Here is a 19444-nt window from a genome sequence, read left to right on the forward strand (position 1 = left end):
GGTAAGAGTGGACAGAGAGAACAGAGTAAAATAAGCCATTCCTAAAATAATTGGAATAGAACTAGAAGCTTTGTTGGCCCTTGTTGGATATTACCAGTGCATATTCTTTAAGAATACTCAGTAAACCAACTTTGAATTTTAAAAGTCAGTAAATAGTAGAGTATTTATAGAATTGTGACAGGTCTTACTTACTGAACAATGCTTTCAACTTTCAGGTCTTCTGGTGCACTTCTGTTTTGGATAGCACATAATTGTATGCTCATAGGACACAAATATGCAGAAGAAAGCATTCTAAGGAAATAATGCATGAAGTAAGAGCTAAATAATATGAAGGAGCCAGTAAAGAGATCTGGAATATAGGAAATTCAATTTCTGTATTCTCACAGGCTGTTCAGGATTGTGTCCACAAGGGGTGTGTGTGTGCTTGTGTGCATGTGTGTGTGCATGTGTGTGTGTGCACACACGTGCACACGTGCGTATGCTTTAGAGTAGAGGGACAAGGGCATGCACATCCTGTTAGCTATTAACAACATACAATTAGGAAGTCTGATTCAGGGACAACCATGTGACATCCCTCCCCCTACCCCATCTCCCTGCTTCTTTACCCTGATAGTAAACATGGCAATAATAAGCATTTAGGAATGGATTAAAAATGCTTAAATATATCTCACTAAAATTTTACAGACCTGTTATTTGTGAAAGCCAAAGTTAGTTGTCCACAAAGAGAGGGACTGAATTCATTGCTACTCTTGGCTGTTCTTATCAATTAATTCCATTGCCCACACAGGTGGCAGGGTAGAGGAGCCATAAGGAATTCTTAAATCATGATTTCTTCCTTTGGCAAATTGTTTTTTCTAGTAGTGTCACTAAACCTTTTTTTCCTATATATATATAAAGGCTGTGAATGAAAATAGAAGAACAACTGAATATCTTATATTTGACTTTTTTAAGTGTTAGTCTCAGTCCACGATTTAACATTGAGCTTTTTAGTTATATTTTCATGTGAATTGAGCACAGGAAATCTGTTCTTCTCATCTTACTTTTGTTCTGAAGCAGCTATTTCTCCAAATGCTTCATTCAAAATTAAATTGTTTATCCATAACTAGAAAAGGACATGTGGTGGTAAATTATTGAAATTGATGAGATTTGATTGAATTTTCCTGAGTTTAATGTGTCTAATCAACATTGCACTCACGGCATTATTACTTTCCCATTGCTTGCTGCTATAACAGATGATAGTATTACCATGACCTAGGCTGATATTATATGAAAAAAATTGCACAAGGAAGTAGAGTGTCTACAGTGAGCATTTGAAAAACAGAGACAGATTAATATTTTCCAAAATGCTTGTGTTAGGTGATTGGGTTAATTTTTTTTTTTTTTTTTTTTTTTTTACTAGAGAAACTAAAAGTGTCTTGGTATAATGTTTTAGGCTTTACCTACATTCTAATTTATAAAACAAATTATGGTGTGATTAGTAATACAACATTGTTATAATTTATACCATTGAATCTTACCAAGGAAATTTTTATGTTTCTTTTCTTCTTATCACATAATGGGAACCGGAAATGGAGGAAATAACTATTTTCTTTCTCAGAAATTTCACAGTGTACAATTTCCACTGTGTAACTTAGGTGACTATATAATGTAATTTGTCCTCAAGACCATAATTGAGAGATGTTGGTTTAAAAATAACTATTCAAGTGACAAAGAATATTAACTCACAATAGAAGAAAGTCACTGTCACACTAAAGTCTCAAATACCACATATTAAAAAGATTCAGAGTACCCCTTATAACTTGTGAGCATGTACTACAGTGTTAAAGAATATCACAAAATTTGTGGCAATATATACCCAAATTATAAACCAATTTTGATATTTTATTCTACTCAAGCTATATATTTGAGAGCACTTACATATCAAGAATAGATTCAAGGCCATGGCCAGGTAGCTCAACTTGTTAGAGCATGGTCCTGATATCCCAAGGTTGCAGGTTCAGTTCCTGGTCAGGGTACATATAATAATCTACCAGTAATTGCATAAATAAGTGGAACAACAAATCCATCTCTCTCTCTCTCTCTCTCTCTCTCTCTCTCTCTCTCTCTCTCTCTCTCTCTCTCTCTCTCTCTCTCTCTCTCCCTCTCCCTCTCCCTCTCCCTCTCCTTCTCTCTCTTCCTCTCCCTCTCCCTTTCCCTCTCCCTCTCTCTCCCTCTCTCTCTCTTTCCCTCCCTCTCTTCCTCCCTCCCTCCCTCCCCTTCCCCCCCCTCTAAAACCAATCAATCAATCATAAAAATAAAAGAAAGAATACATTCAAGAAAACTCCTGGACCATGGCTGGAAGTTATCAGTATATATGTATAAGAAATACATTTCTGATCAATCTTGTTTGGCATATTTCAACACTTTGCCAGAACTAAACAGTTGAGATCAAGAAACACTATTTATTTGCCTAGTAAGTGTAGTATTTAAGATAGTATTTAGTTTATTCAGTTTGTCAGCATATACGTTGTTTTCTAATGTCATAAAGACATGCCTACAGTCTGTCTATAAAGTACTAGAGATTTGTTAATTGTAGTAGGTATAGATGCTCAACATAAATATTTCAGTCTCAAACATATTTTATGTCTATTCTGTATTGGATTATTAAGACATAAAGTATAAACTGTTAGAATTATAATATATAATTTACATATCATATTTTAAATCTAATTCAATTATTTTATGGATGCGAAAATGGAAACCTTGTTGAATAGGTCTAGACAGAGTGGGGAACTGAGTAATGTAGCACTTCCTACTTCCATTTAGTATAATTTTCACCATTTACTACTACACTGAACAGTATCTTTTGGTATTTTTATTATAAAATGTATGCAAATGTTAAAAAAATTAAAAATGTACCACCCAGGATATAAAATTAAAATTATGTCTTTACCAAAGTATAGTGCTATTATCAGAGATATAATTTCACGTTTATTCATGTATAGAAATATACCTATATAGCTGAGGGAATTAAAAACAGAGAGGGAATCTTTCTATTTGTTTTCTTTGTATTTTGTTATTTTATCCTTAATACTAAATCTTAGAGTATTTATAGTATTTAAAATATGGTATATAGCCGGTTTGGCTCAGTGGATACAGCGTTGGCCTTCGGACTGAAAGTCCCAGGTTTGATTCCGGTCAAGGGCATGTACCTTGGTTGCAGGCACATCCCCAGTGGGGGGTGTGCAAGAGGCAGCTAGCTGATAGATGATTCTCTCTCATCTATGTTTCTAACTCTCTATCCCTCTTTCTTCCTCTCTGTAAAAAATCAATAAAATATATATTAAAAAATATAAAATATGGTATATCATGCCATCTCATCTTCTTTTTATTGGTGTCTAATATTTCTATTTTATGGATGTAACAATATGTATTTAACTGCTGTCTAATTTATGGACATTTGGTTATTTCTAATTTGTTTTCTTTTAAAATATTGTAATAAAAGCCTTCTAAATAGATGAATAGATATATTTGTACTTTGAAAAGTTCACTTCAAGTCGTCATCATTACTAAGTAAAAAGGCAATTACTTTCTATGGTTTTTCTAAATTTAAAAAGCATCTGGGAGACTCTAAGGATTCTGATGGCTGCTTTTATTGTAAGGTTTATAAATAAGTAAACAATCCATTCACTCTGAAAACTTGAATATTTAGCAATAAAATAACATTATTGAGTTTAATAACTATTATATTTATGATTGGACTTGACAATGAGAGAAGTAAAGGCAGGTGAAATGTGGAACCAAAATGTGGGAATCAGTAAACCCAATTTAACCTTTTCTCATACACCATTTATTTTTAATAGGATATTCTTTTTTTATTATAAAAATAATATACCACCATGCTAAAACTATTTGGAAAACACAAAAAGGCAGAAAGAAGACAATAAAATTACCCTTGATATTACTATTACCATTTAGAAATAAGTCATTATCAACATTATGTTGTGTGTATATGTGTGCATGCAAAAACATAGGATTATACTCCACGTGACAGTAGATTTTGATTTTTCAACTACAACATATTATGAATGTGTTTATGTTAAGAATTAATTTTTCTGTGACATAATTTCTATTAATTATATAGTATTCCATACAATGGTTTTGTTATAATAATTTAGCCAGTCTTTTAAAAAAATTATTGAATTTATTGGGGTGACATTGGTTAATTAAATTATATAGGTTTCAGATATGCAATTCTATAACACGTTATGTGTATGTTATATTGTATGTTTTTGTGTTCACCACCCAAAGTTATGTCTCCTTCCATCACCATTTATCCTTTCTTTTCCTCTTTCTACCTCCCCCACCCTGCTTTCTCTCTAGAAAGCACCATTCTGTTATCTGTGTCTATAAGTTCTTTTTCCTTCCTTCCTTCCTTCCTTCCTTCCTTCCTTCCTTCCTTCCTTCCTTCCTCCTTTCCTTCTTTCCTTCTTTTCTTCTTCCTTCCTTCTTTTCTTCATCCTTCCTTCCTTCCTTCCTTCCTTCCTTCCTTCCTTTCTTCCTTCCTTCCTTCCTCCTTTCCTTCCTTCCTTCCTTCCTTCCTTCCTTCCTTCCTTCCTTCCTTCCATCTTCCTTTCCTTCCTTCCTTCCATCTTCCTTTCCTTCCTTCCTTCTTTCTTCTTCCCTTTCTTCCTTCCTTCCTTCCTTCCTTCCTTCTCTTTCCTTCTTCCTTCTTCCTTCCTTCCTTCCTTCCTTCCGTCCTTCCTCTTTCCTTCTTTTCTTCTTCTTCCTTCTTTCTTCTCCTTCCTTCCTTCCTTCCTTCCTTCCTTCCTTCCCCTTCCTTCCTTCCTCTTCTTCCTTCCTCCTTCTTTTTCCTTCCTTCCTTCCTTCCTTCCTTCCTTCCTTCCTTCCTTCCTTCCTCCTTCATTCCCTTCCTTCCTTCCTCCTTCCTTCTCCTTTCCTTCCTTCCTTCCTTCCTTCCTTCCTTCCTTCCTTCCTTCCTTCCTTCCTTCCTTCCTTCCTCTTCCTTCCTTCCTCTCTTCTCTTCTTCCTTCCTTCCTTCTTCCTTCCTTCCTTTCCTTCCTTCCTTCCTTCCTTCCTTCCTTCCTTCCTTCCTTCCTTCCTTCCTTCCTTCCTTCCTTCCTTCCTTCCTTCCTTCCTCCCTTCCTCCTTCCTTCCTTCCTTCCTCCTTCCTTCCTTCCTTCCTTCCTTCCTTCCTTCCTTCCTTCCTTCCTTCCTTCCTTCCTTTCTTCTTCTCCTTCTCTTCCTTTCCTTCCTTCCTTCCTCCTTCCTTCCTTCCTTCCTTCCTTCCTTCCTTCCTTCCTTCCTTCCTTCTTCCTTCCTTCCTTCCTTCTTTTCCTTCCTTCCTTCTTTCGTCCTTCCTTCCTTCCTTCCTTCCTCCTCCGTACGTCTTTACCTTCCAGTCCGCCTGCCTTTGCCGTCCTTCCGTTCCTTTCTCTTCCTGACTTTCCGTTACGTCCTCCTGCCGCCTTCCATCACTTCCTTCCCGTACATTCTTCCTTCCTTCCTCCTCTTTCCGTCCTCCTTCCCCTTCTCCTCCTTCCCCTTCCTCCTCCGTCTTCCTTCCTCCTCCTCCTTCCTTCCTCCCTTCCTTCCTTCCTTCCTTCCTTCCTTCCTCCCTCCCTCCCTTCCTCCCTCCCTCCCTCCCTCCCTCCTCTCTCCCTTCTTCCCTCCCTTCCTTCCTTTCTTTCCTTCCTTAATCCTTTACTTTATCTACCTACTCCCCTAAACCCCCATCTCCTCTAACAACTGTCAAACTGTCTTCTGCATCTATGAGACTCTATTTTTTTGTTTTGTTCATTAGATTCTGCATATAAGTGAGATCATATTGTATTTGTCTTTCTCTGTCTCGCTTATTTCATTTAGCATAATACTTTTTAGGTCCATCCATGCTACCACAAAAGGTAAGATTTCCTTCTTTTTTTATAGCTGAGTAGTATTCCATTGTGTAATGTACCACAGATTTTATCCCCTCATCTACTGATGGGCATTTGGGCTGCTTCTAAATCTTGACTCTTATAAATAATGCTGCAGTGAACATAGAGGTGCATATATTCTTTTAGTATTTTGTTTTTCTTTGGATATATTCTCAAAAGGGAATCACTGGGTCAGAGGCAGTTCCATTTTTAATTTTTTGAGAAAATGTCATACTGTTTTCCACAGTGGCTGCACCATTCTGCATTCCCACCAATAGTATATGTACAAGGACTCCTTTTGCTCTGTATCCTTGCCAGCATTTGTTTGATACTGTATTGATGATATCCATTCTTCCACATGTGAGGTAAAAATCTCAATTTGCATTTCTCTGATGATCATTGACTTTGAGCATCTATTCGTGTCTATTTGCCATGTGTATGTCCTCTTTGGAGAAGTGTCTATTCAAGTCATTTGCCCATTTTTTAATTAGATTGTCACTGTTTTGGTGTTGAGTTCTTTATAAATTTTGGATATTATCACTTATCAGATGTATCATTGGCAAATATGGTCTTCCATTCAGTGGGTTGTCTTTTCATTTTGTTGATGAGTTTTTTTGTGTGTGTTTATTTTTGTTTTTTTCCCCATGGAAAAACTTTTTAGTTTGAAGTAGTCCCATTTGTTTACTTTTTTCCTTTGGTTTTCTTGCCTAAAGAGACATATCAGAAAAAAAAAATACTGTTATTCGAAATGTCTGAGATTTTAATGTCTATAATTTTTATAGGATTTTTATGGTTTTGAATCTTACATATAAGTCTTTAACCCATTTTGAGTTTATTTATGTGTATGATGTAAGAAGGTGGTCTAGTTTAATTTTTTTTTTTGCATGTATCTATCCAGTTTTTCCAACAATATTTATTGAATAGACTGTCTTTAACCCATTGTATGTTCCTGCCATAAAGGCATGGGCTTATTTCTGTGATCTCTATGCTGTTCCATTAATCTACAATATATATCTATTTTCAAGCCAGTACCATGTTGTTTTGATCACTATGGACTTTCAGTATAGTTTGTGTCCCAAGTAGATCCCCGGAAAGGATCTGGGGTGTTTATCTAAGGCGTCCCTTGAGATAAATTTTAATCGTGAAGGTATGGGACAATCAAGTAGTTGCTAGCGAAGAGACTACAGCACCAAGTAAGTGGCAGGCTTAGGACCAGAGGGACCAGAAGCTGTAATTTAAATTTTAAGCATACACAAAATAATCCAATTAACTTGTTCCTTTCCATTTTGGATGCCTTTATTTTTTTTTTTTCTTGTCTGATTGCTGTGGCTAGGACTTCCAGAACTATATTGAATAAGAGTGATAACAGACATCCCTGTCTTGTTCCTAATCTTAAGGGAAACACTTTTAGTTTTGCCTATTGAGTATGATGTTGGGTGTGGGTTGTTATGTATGACCTTTATTATGTCCCCTCTAGTCCAGTTTTTTTTTTCTATTAAAAATAACCTATGATGAATATCACCCTGTGTTTTCTCATATCCTCATCAGTTCTTGGTATATAACAATCCCTCAAAAAAAAAAAAAAAAAGCTGTCAGTGGTCTGTGAAAGATGAAGACACAGAAGTGGGAAGAGGTCAAGCATGGGTAACTGGTGTTTTTGTCTAAGATATGTTGCAGGTTGCCACAGACTATGGAGAGCAGCTTTCTCCAAAGCAAACTTCCATTTCATTGTCGCTCAGACTGTGGATGTTAACTTGGCACAGTTGAAATGTCCCTGTTCACTTTGAGTTAGTGGCCTGACCTTTTAAGGACACCCCATGTATTCAGTGATTGAGACCACTTACTCATACTAATCATTGCACACAGAAAATACATAAAAGAGTTACATTCATCACTCAATATATTTTGCTACTCAAGTGTCATGAAACATTCAGGGTATATTAACTAGAAAATGCACACCTGGAGTATGTTACTTAGCTTTAGAAACTGCTTATTTAAATAAATCAATTTAATTTTTAGGGGGAAAAATCAGTTTTGGATTTTGAGCATATATATCATCTTTCATTTTGGCCCAATTAACCCAGCAGGTGTGTGCAAATTAGGTCACTACTTTGTCACCGTGGTAACATGCTTTGGGGAGGTGGATCTTAACCACATCCAGCACAGGTGATGTTGGCTGAGTTAGTATTAAGAGATGCTTTACAAACAAGGCAGAATTAATATGTTGGAGTGTACAAAATAGATCTGATTCTGGTTACCAAGTGATACCATTCTATGACATGAAAATAAGTACAGTACCACCTCAAGATTATATTAACAGGAGAGATTAATGAGCCTCAGAAACAGAACTTTTATACATAAAATTTATAATATCTGAAAGGGCAGTAAAACTTACTACCAATCATTCATGAGGTCATTATCTAATTCTTTCATTGAGCAAGAGGCCAGAGTCAAGTTCCCTGGAATTTAAGGATGTTTTTAGAGTTTGTCCATGGTTTTCAGAGGGTCATTTCCCTTCTGCCTATTCATCCTAATGACTAGATTTCAGTCAGTCCTAGCAGGTTTTTTTGTTTGTTTGTTTTTTAAGACAGTGTCTAATCCTTTCTTTTAATTTTTTTAATCATTATTCACAATTGCTTTTAGGTTAAGAAGTTGGCAGACTTGATCTATGCCAGCACTCCAGCTTTAATACAAGTCTCTAACTCCAGCTTCTTCTCACCAGGTGGAAAATCAGACATGTTATAAGGTTGCTGGTAGATATTGTACAATCTGTTTGGCTGCTGAAGGTTCCAAATCATGTGGGCATTCTGCAGCCCCACAGAGTGGTAGAATTTCTTCACTTATCACTGACAAGTTAACACCTCTTTTGGTCATTAAAATTGTAAATCTGGATTATAGGATGCAGAAAATAGTCCAAATTATTGATATTAAATATGTTTCCAAGGAAGTGCATCTCCCCTGACCACTTTTAGCCCTCAGCCATGATGAGCCTGTTGGGGCCAAGGCTTCATGTTTTTCAGTGTGCCCTAGTATCCTGACTTATATTTGTATCACTTGTTATAATTCTGAAGCAGTTTTGTATATTCTGTTTCATTTTTTGGGGTAATATTTTACACATGGCATTTCAGAAACTTGAATCCCTCTAGTGTTTATTTTCAATTGCTTGTGACCACAGCTTTATTATGTATTTCGTGTGTTTTCAATAGTGAATATTTACAAAACACTGAACAAACTCTTCAAGATTCCTTTTCATGATTTCCCTCTCCATGCCTCAAGGATGAGATGAACAGAGGAGTCATAGTGACTTACCCTGTGTCAGAGAGTATGTGGATAAAGAGACCCATTCACTTTCAAATGGATAAAGAGTCCCCCTTCCCCACCCCCCGCCACCCCTCCCCACTTCGTGCATCCCTTATCTTCTAAGAGTCTTCCAGGTTTGAAGAGTTACAAAGGGATAGCATTGCTAAGTGGAGAAACAGTTGACTCAAGTACTCTTTTACCTCCAACTTCTCTTTCAGCGTTTACTCCCTCAGTGTGTTTAAATCTTCTTTCCCCATCTAACTCCCCTGTGAACATGGAAAATCATTCTTTTAAGAGCTAGTTCATAACATAAAGAACAGAAGTCTCAGTAAAATCTATTAACTGGCTAAGGCAAGAGTATATGCCTTGTTCACTGAAGAAGGATGCCATATTCTACCCTTTCTGTTCGAGGAACAAGGTGGATGGTAGCACACATTAGCATTAGAACAGACTTATCACAGTGGAACCCCAGGTTGTTTTAGGAATAAGACTAAAAACAAGAATATATAAAGGGATTTAATCCATGAAATCTAATAAGGAAATTGTAATATACCCAGGGAGCTTGGATCCCTGAATTATAGTAACCAAACTGGTGAGGAAATGGTCAGTCAAACAAAGTAGTGCAGTATATGTCATTAATTGTTTGATGAAATAATATTTTGCCCCTTTTAACTGGTATGTTGAAAAAAAAAAAAAAGATCTTGGAGTATTTGAGACAAAGAGCTTACACAGCCACCGAGCTGGTTGGTTTTTATAACTTCCTTTACTGAGTATTGTCCTTCAGTACAATACAGAGCCATTTCTTTGTTCTCACAAGCTAGCAGTTAAATTGTATGTAAATGTATGCAAATTAGATGCTGTCTAATAAAGAGAGTCATTAGATGGAAGAAATATTTAGTTTAGAGAAAAAAAAGCAGGTGTATTGTGTAAAAGAAAATGTAAGGCTACAAAAAAAGCCCAAACTTTTGTGGACATTTATAGAAAAAAATATTAACATAGATTTTTAAAAGGCTTACATCTTCCTGACCTTTCCTTTGTGCTTATATATATGTGTGTGTTTTTAAAATATTTACATATAAAACTAGGGGATTGGCTTCTTTCCCAGAATTACTGGAAGTACCTTCACCAGGAACATTTGGACTTGAATAATCTCCACAGCAGCATTTTCTTTCTTGAATTAAATGAATTGTAAAATGGATGATTGGTCCAGGAACACTGACTGCTTATCTGTGTACCTTTCCTTTAGGTAATTAGAGGCTAGTGGCTCCATATTAGGTACCTTGCAATTGATCATCTTGACTACTTTAAGGTCCCTTTCTATACCACTTCACCCTAGCTTCTTAAAGGCTACTGTAGGCATTTTAAATGATACGTAGACCATAAGCTCCTTGAGAGGAACCAGCAGTTCCTTTTGAGCTTGACCAATGCTGAATTAAATGTTGAGCACAAAGCATAGCCCTTACTAGGCATTCACATGTATTTTTGAATGACTTAAGTGAATGACTGAATGAATAAATAAATGAAACATAACTTTGCATACATTAAACATTTTAAGGGTAAGCTAAGTAATTATTATATGTCAAATACCATTGTAGTTCCCAGTAAACAATTAGTGAAATAATTCCTCAGGTTTGCAGATAGCAGTTATATAATAGATGCACACTGAAAAAAAAAAAAAAAGACTTTGCTGCAGAGTTTCCTCAAGACAATTGTAACAAATGTGTTGGCTGCTCAGCATGTGCATTACTCATTGTAGCAGCTATTACAGGGTAAAGAGTAGAGTAGTTTCTCTCTAGGAGCTCCAAGTCTTCCAGAGGAATCACACTCACATACTTCATACATAGCAAATGGCACAAAGTAGAGTTACAGATAAAATATTATGGGATCATGAAAGATAAATTCTCTTTAAAGAGTTTCTGAGATCATATTTTGAAAGAAATTAAACTGAACTAAGCCATGTAGGTCTCAAGATCATATTTTGAAAGAAATTAAACTGAACCAACTCATGTAGGTTGGCTATGGTGGGGTGGAATTGCAGAATTCTCTAAGTTGCCATCCCAAATTAATCGATTTTTCCCCCTATTCTCTTATGAGTTTCCAGCAATAGCTTGATTTCAACCTCTGTGAAACACAAATGAGGGTTGTGATGGATACAATAATGACTGAAGTTAAATTATAACTCCAAGTCAAAATTTTAATCACATTCAGCCTTTGAATAGGAAATAAGATAAAGCATGCAAAATGACTTCGTAACTTTTTAATTCTAAGGCATTAAAAATATAAATTTTTAGTATTATTCATAATGTGTAAGGTTGTCTATGGTATGAAATAAAATTTAGGGGATAAGCAGTATAGGGACATAGAATGGGATACATCTTATGTGTGTAATACCTTAGATAATACACTATGAATCAGATCCAGGTTTTCCTGACGGGTTATCTAGTTCTTTTCACATACTGCATTATCATCCTGAAACTATTCATGGGGTAATTACATGTCTATAGCAGCAGCAACCATTTTAGTTCTAATTTTATTCCAAATATTTTTCACTGATTTTGTTTAAGATCCACATTTTCTCCATTTTGGCATGGGTAAAATATGCAAGTATGGGCAAGAAGAGCTTATTGTGGTAACTGATGTGGATATGACAATCATAATGGGCCTATGGATTGAAAGCATTTACATTTATTTTCTTGACTTTTGAGTTAAAGAAAAGATTTCTATGTGCAGATGCAAAATTGGCTGCACTGAAGTTATCTTGGAGGTAACCAAAGGGCTGTGGGACTAACAGCTTTTGATATTACTTAGTGCTTATTATTGTTATTATTATTATTTCTTTTTAATTATGCAAAGTGCTAATCAGTTTGATTATGCACAGTGCTAATCAGGTTAATTATGCAAAGTGCTAATCAGTTCTTTTTGGAGCACATGAGGAGAGCAGAGGTGCTGGCGGTGAATGGCGTCCCTGTATGGGGGTAGTCACGGCAGTCATTCCTCATTAAGATAGGAGAAGACAAGATAGCCAGGGGGATTTATCCACAAAAGTAAAGAGGAAAGGAAAGAGAACTATGGGTACACGAAAGAGTGTGGTTTGGGCAGGATGGTGTTTTTCCCGTTTCATAGTTTAGTTGGGTAATCTCTGCTATATTTTGAAGGCACTCATTTGAAGCCAAAAAGACTGCAGAGGGAAAGAAACAAGAGTATTGTATAGCTAGACAAGTTGTCAAAACAACTTATTGTAGTTGGCAAGCACCAATTCCTGGGAGGACAGTAGTGGAAGTAAAATCTAATAGACCTATACAAGAAAGAGGACATCAATAAAGAGAATTGAAAAATTAAGGGACTGCCATTCTCACCACTGTATTGTTATTGGGATGGTCGTCTGTGTACCATATTTCCTGAAATGAACTGAGGACTTCTTGGTGCTGGCAGTGATCTCTAAAGGGAGTGGTGATGGCAAATGTGACAATAAAGGTTTTATGTAATAGCTCCTAGTTGGATCAGCTTTGTTTCTGCTGAAATCAAAGTGGATTTCAATATTAACTTGCAGGTCTGTGCTTATTAAGCTTGGTGACTTCCTGTGAAGATGCGTTTATAGTAATATGTTCACATGTTTTTATAGAACAATGGCCATGGAACTCCCCTAGGAAAACTCTTTTTATTCTGTCCTCCTGTTCTGTTCTGTGGTCTGATAAGCTATCAATGAAATGCTGCGATACCTACTTGTTTAAATATATTCAAAGAGCAGAAAGCATTTCAGGATTACTATGTGAATATTCATTTGCAAAAGTGTTTTCAGTTCATATGACTTTTCCTTTACTCTGGAATCTGAATAGGAGATTTATAAATCATTTATAAAAAGGAGGATCTGCTTTTCCCCTTTATAATGGACAGAGTGTTTACCATTCCTTTTTAGGCTTATATATAATCACGTTTCATCTTCACAAACACCTGTAGTCAGCTTGATTTCTGGAAATGTTCAAATAATGTTAAGAATGCTGCAAAGCTATCCGTGGTGTCTCTATTAATGAGATATTTGTCTAGGTAGCACTGGTATTAGGAATAAAGACACACTTTCAGTTTCCATTTTTATTTTAACCAGGACCATTTTCATTTCAAAATATGAAGAAAATGACATAAATCTTTGGTTTCCAACGAGAATCTGGAAATAGATTGTTAGAGGACAGTGCCCACAAATTGAGAAAGCCTGTTGGGGGCCCTTGAAGAATTTGGCTGGGAAATTCTGTTATAAGCAGTCCTTCTGCTCAGCTTCATGGGAGCATGGTTTTAGAAATAAAACATTTTTTCTGTGTTCCCCACCCCCCAAAACTAAGAAAAGGATGAAATGTTCATATTACCACTTTACTAATTAAAAAAATTTTAGTTATTTTTTTACTACATTTAAATTATTTTTTAATGATTTTAACCAAAGGGCACCTTGAAAATTCCATTCATTGATGGTACGCTAAACTTTTGGTTCCTGAAAAAGGCATTTGAAACCATTTAAAATGTAACTGAAAAGTTTTAAGTAGAAAGTGATATTATTAAAGTGCAAATGAAAATTAATTTAGTAACATCTAATATGGCCAGTCTCCTGATTAATTGTGTACTTGCATCCGCATCACACAACTCCTATGCACAAACCCATTTATTTATCCCTTTATGAAACAAATATTATTTGAGCACATTATTTCATAAATTGTGTACTATGTTTTAATAACAGTACCATTTATTGTCTTAGATCATGGAGATGTTGGTCAGAAAGAGACAATATGCCTGGCATTGTGGAACTCACATACACAGGATGAGATTTTTTTTCCCCCCATGATCTTCAACCTTAGGGACAAAGATTTTTGCACTTTATTTCTCTTTAGTACTTCTCTCCCCAGTAATCTATGATTCAACTAGCTGGTCTTAGTGTCTTTAATATTTGCAAAAAGAGGTTTAGGCTAGATGGTTTCCAAGGTAAGCTGTGTTAGAGTTTATTAACTGGTGATGCTATAAAATAAAGTTATTCTTTATTACCTCTGAAGAGCTTTAGGATCATACAAAGTCTCTCTTACACTTTAATCAATGAGGAAATAAAGTAATTTTTGGCTAATTTTGTTGACACCACTTTCTTGTATGTAGGCCAGCACTGAATGCATAAAAGGTAGACTTTTGAATTAGTCCTGAGTTTGAATCTTGGCTCTTCAGTGGCTAGTGAGCAAGTATGGCTGTTGTGAGCCTCTATTCCTCACAGTTCCTGCTGCTTAGGGTGCTTATGAGTATTAGCTGAAATAAACTGTATAAATCACTGAACTCTATGCCCGGTGGCACACTGGCATATAGTTTTGCTCCATTGTCAGTCCCTTTTTCATTTCTGGCAACTGTAGTCTTTCTGGCTCTCACTACAAAAATATCTTGAACTAATTCAACTTCTTCTCCCCAAGCTGCTTTTTCTTGCATTAAGCCTGTACTTCAATTAACTCAGTATTTTTTTTTTCTCTCATTACATCTTTATAGATTATTTCTCTTTGTTCTCTTATTTGTGTACTTTGACCATTTCCTGCTTATTCTGAGACCATTTTTAGCTGCTTATTTTCACCATATGTAACATAGCCTTGATTATAACAAAAATATGTGTGCAACTATAATTCAAGCCAATTACATAGAAATATGCTGTCTGTGTGAGAACTGGACTATAATTGTTTATGTTTTTGTCCTCCTGACTATAGTAGAAACTTCTTGAGGGTATGGATAGTGTCCTTAATTAACCTCTGTATTCCTAATATTTAGCATGTGCTCTACCAGTAAAATCCCAGAATCTAGCAAAGGACATGAATTAAAGAGCAGTAGCACACATGATGTACCAGTGGGGAATATATTTTGCAACTGAAGATGTTGAAAACTTTGTGGAGCAGATATTAGGAAGGCTTCCTGGAGAAAATATTTGAGTTTGATTTTTTTAAAAAAGTTCTTAAAGTATATTTTTTTCTTGTGGAAAAAGGGAAGAGAAAATGAACTCTAGGTGGAGATAAGGGCTCATGTGTACAAAAAATTGATTGGTAGGCTGGAAGGCAGGAGATTAGGTTATAGAAAGTGAAACTAGATATGTAGATTAACAGCATATTATGAAGATTCTAAGAGGTTTTTAGAGTATTGTAGGGGTGTCGAACTCAATCAGAGAATGGGCCAAAATCTAAAATCCAGCCTAAATCGCGGGCCGAATGGTTTACTGAACAGTCATAAACTGTCATTGTGATGGAAACGCAGCGGAGTGCAGTGATGACAGCGCGGTGCGGGCCACATTGCAAGGCCTGGCAGGACGGATTTGGCCCGCGGGCCTTGTGTTTGACACATGTGGTCTAAATAATCCTAGCTTTCCAAAATAAATATATATTTGTGGTAAAAAAGAACATTGTGTTGTAACAATATGGACATTAGTTTTGTGTGTGTTTTTGTTTTGTTTTGTATTGCTCTTGTACCTGGACATTTTAGTGAACTTCCCGCTATGTAGCTTCAAACTACTAGGACACAGGCCCCACTAACACCCTAAATCTTCTACTCAGCTCTTCTGCTTAAGAACTTGGCCTGCACAATGACAGGCTGCTTTGGGAGCTTTCCCTCCCTAGAACTTTGTAGTAGCCCAATATTACCACGTCAATGATAGGAGCAACTCCAGTTTTGCTTTTGGCAACATTTACCTGTGTCTGCTACTGACCAGGTTCCACAGTTTATCAAGGTTAACAGTTGGGCAGAAGCTCTGGTTCCTCTTTAAGTGGTAATATCTCATACCAACTTTCCCAAAGTAACCTGGGTGATATTTGTTGAAGTTCATCCTATGATGATGCAAGCCACCAGCTTTTTACCTCAGCCCATCCTCCCCCATCCCGACCAATGCTTCCTATGCTTGCCCATGCAGCCATGGCCGTCGCCCCAAAGTTTTTGGGTCTTTCTCAGTCTGGATGGCATGTCAGTGGTGGCTGAGCTTCAAGAGTTGTTTTATTTTTTTATTTATTTATTTATTTATTTATTTATTTATTTATTTATTTATTTTGTGTGTGTGTGTGTGTGTGTGTGTGTGTGTGTGTGTTTAAATGAAAAAAAGGGGGAAAACTTAACAGCCAATGAATACAGGAAAAAGAACAATGAAGGATCATGTGAGAAAAAAGGTCCAAATCTGAATCCAAGCTCTACTCCACACTTGCTATATTACCTTAGACAATTCACTTAATCTTCCTAAAATATATTAAAATATATTAATATTGCTTGCTACATCTCATTTAAAATTACAAGAGTTTAAGTCACTTTTAATTATTATAATTAAAGAGAGCTTCTACATGGAATGGTTTGGATCCCAGAAGCTGAAGATGATTGGTCTTTTTTAATGAGGAAGGTAAATTTTGTACTAACAGCATATTTAGCTTCAGCCAGTGGTAGGATATTTGGGACAAAAAGAAAGATAAATAAGAACAATATTTTTCTGACCCAAAGGAGATCAGAAAGGGACTTCTAAAAGTAAAAGTAAGATTATGACTTACACTATTCAAGAAGTCAGAGATATTGAAAAATGGATTTAGCAGAGCTGCACATTTTGGAGATAGATATAGATTGGAAGAAAAAAGGAGACTAGTACCCTAATTTTTATACCTTGATGTTGAAAGTTAATACCTAATGTAATAAGTAACTATAAGATGAGATGGGTGGGGGAGATGTGCAGATAAGGTTATAAGAGGGCACTTGCCAGTGGTTTGCAAAACTTTGAGGTCTTCATGCATGTGGTTGGTATAAAAGTATTGTCATGTAAGTGTTCATAAAAGTCTTCCTCTTTTCTTCTACCACAGAAGAGAATTGTTCTCAGTTCCCCCTCCTTTCTTTCTAAGAGCTCAGTCATGCCAGCAAAGTGTCAAAACTTTGATAACATAGAATCAGGGGGATAGGATACAGACTCTAAAAGTGATAATGGTAGGGGGGAGGGTAGAGATTACTCCTCATAAAGGGCCAATATTTTACTAGAGTAAGAGGGGAAAAATAGAGATGGAAAGAAAAATGAATGGGAAGGGTGTGTGTGAAGGATACATAGAATGGAGAGACATTTCGGCTGGGAGGTGAAAGTAAGAGCACAGCGGGGACCAGTTTGGCTCAGTGGATAGAGCGTCTGCTTGGGGACTGAAGGATCCCGGGTTCGATTCCGGTCAAGGGCATTTACCTTGGTTGCGGGCATATCCCCGGTAGGGGGTGTGCAAGAGGCAGCTGATCGATGACTCTCTCTCATCGATGTTTCTAACTCTGTATCTCTCTCCCTTCCTCTCTGTACAAAATCATTAAAATATATTTAAAAAAAAAGAAAAAAAAGAAAGAGCACAGAGGATTTTGCTATCTATATTGAATGTGAACAAAACCAACCAAAGGGATTTTTCCTCCCCCTCTTTGGGCATTTTCTTGGCTGTTATTTCTTTGCATCAAAACAAGGTATAACCTGGGACATAACTTGGTTCTCACATTTTTACCACCATAACCAACACAACACAATGAAAAGTGAAGTTCAGAAGTTCAGAATTGTTTTACTGTTACATACAAATAGTTTATAAACTTTTTCTATGACATATACTCTGATATTAAGTTTAAATCCTTAAAAAATATAAAAGTAGAGTGATGATGGCCTATCAATATGTATAGTATGATTCACACTAGATAGCAGTCCCTGAAAACGGCCTAACTTCTAGGGCATTTCACTTACATGCGATCTTAATTTATTTTCTTTTACTTGTTAAGGGTCAGATCAGCAAATCAATTTCATGTTAACCACAACAAGGTTCAGAAGAAAGAGGTCTTCTCTTCAGGCATTGCTATGTCAGAATAATTTTTGGAGGGATAGGTGGTCAGTAATCAAGATTCCTATAAGAAATGTTAGCAAGTAAACATTATCTAATAAAAACAGTTAGTTAATATTGTTATTTAAGAATTAAAGTTCCAGGGTACATGTTGAGTCATGAAAGTATTCTCTGTGCGACTGATTAAAACCACTGAAATATGTGAATGTGCTTGAGAGTTTGGTGCCACCCCAGGGCTGGGATTTCAAGGACTATGTGCATTCTCCCTGACATGACACATTTTTTATAAGGTGGATTTTTTACTTTAGCTAACGTCCATTTTGGAAACTTTCCTTTGTTTTTTATTTTTTGGCATTAAAAAAGAAATGCAATTTCATAAATCTGCACTTACTTTACTATTTTAAAAAATGGAATTCCCACTGGATTTGTAACATTAAATATATGACTGCACAAAAGTTAGAAAAGCTGTGGCCATCAGGAAAAAATATTGGTAGTAACACTCATGAAATATTACACATGTAGTTTATTGTGAGAAAAGTAGAAAGAATTACATAGAACTTAGATATTGAAATAGGCATTTAAAAAAAATAAAAATGGAAGTGTTTGTTGTTAAAATGGTAGTCCTTGAAATTAGTTTTCTGCTTTCATATAAGAGGAAACACCTTAAGTCAGATGAATTTTCTCTCTCTGATAAGAGTGAAAAATAAACCAATCTATACACATTTTATTATGAAAAAAAATATTTGGAAGAATTCTCTTGGTATAAGCCAATGCAAGATGACACTTTGTTTAATAAAAAGTGTTTTGAATATCCTCTTCCACTGATCATGTTCAACGTGTGTAAACAAAGATCCTGTGTATGGTAGAGGACTTATTTGCATTCCTTTGCATATTTAGATATACTTTAGCAGGACTTATTTTCTAGTTTATTGACAATACTCCTCAGAACTTTGTACAATTATAATGTGTACATTAGCAGTGGCAACATTTGAGTTTGTCGGGATGGTAGGTTCTAAAGTCAATGTAACCAGAAGAATATAAAAACTTACTGTATTGATTTAGATGTTTTAGGTGGAACAGGTTTGTTCCATGGGCTTCCTATTGCACAGGACAAAATGCTTAGGAGACATAAAGTGAGCTGGAGAAAAGCTGCATTGGTTTTGCTTGGGGAGTGCCTAGTTTTTCATCTGCTTGGGAAAGGAGCAGACCTTATTGCCAGTTGCCAAGTGCTCTAATGCTGAGAAATATGTCAGCTGTGGTTACTCTGGGGATTTTGGCAACAATAAGCACTTTTCCTTGAGAAAAAGCATAGATGCCACACATTGGAATTGGATGAATTGCTTTTATTTTCTATTTTCTTTAAAAATCAATTTGCTTTTTCTTCCTTTCCCAGCTGTTGTAGCTTTCTTAATT

At 36.0% G+C, this 19444-nt stretch overlaps 1 protein-coding gene and 1 pseudogene across 6 annotated transcripts in view; one reads left to right on the plus strand and one right to left on the minus strand.

Moving 5' to 3' along the window:
• ZBTB20 (zinc finger and BTB domain containing 20) overlaps positions 1-19444 on the plus strand; it is an 821112-nt gene that overhangs the window by 225926 nt on the left and 575742 nt on the right. The gene's annotated exons all lie outside the window — the stretch shown is intronic.
• On the minus strand, positions 15680-16169 carry LOC118722930 (annotated as a pseudogene).

Source organism: Pipistrellus kuhlii, unplaced genomic scaffold, assembly GCF_014108245.1.
Source record: "Pipistrellus kuhlii isolate mPipKuh1 unplaced genomic scaffold, mPipKuh1.p scaffold_m20_p_2, whole genome shotgun sequence".
NCBI classification, from domain to species: Eukaryota; Metazoa; Chordata; class Mammalia; order Chiroptera; family Vespertilionidae; genus Pipistrellus; species Pipistrellus kuhlii.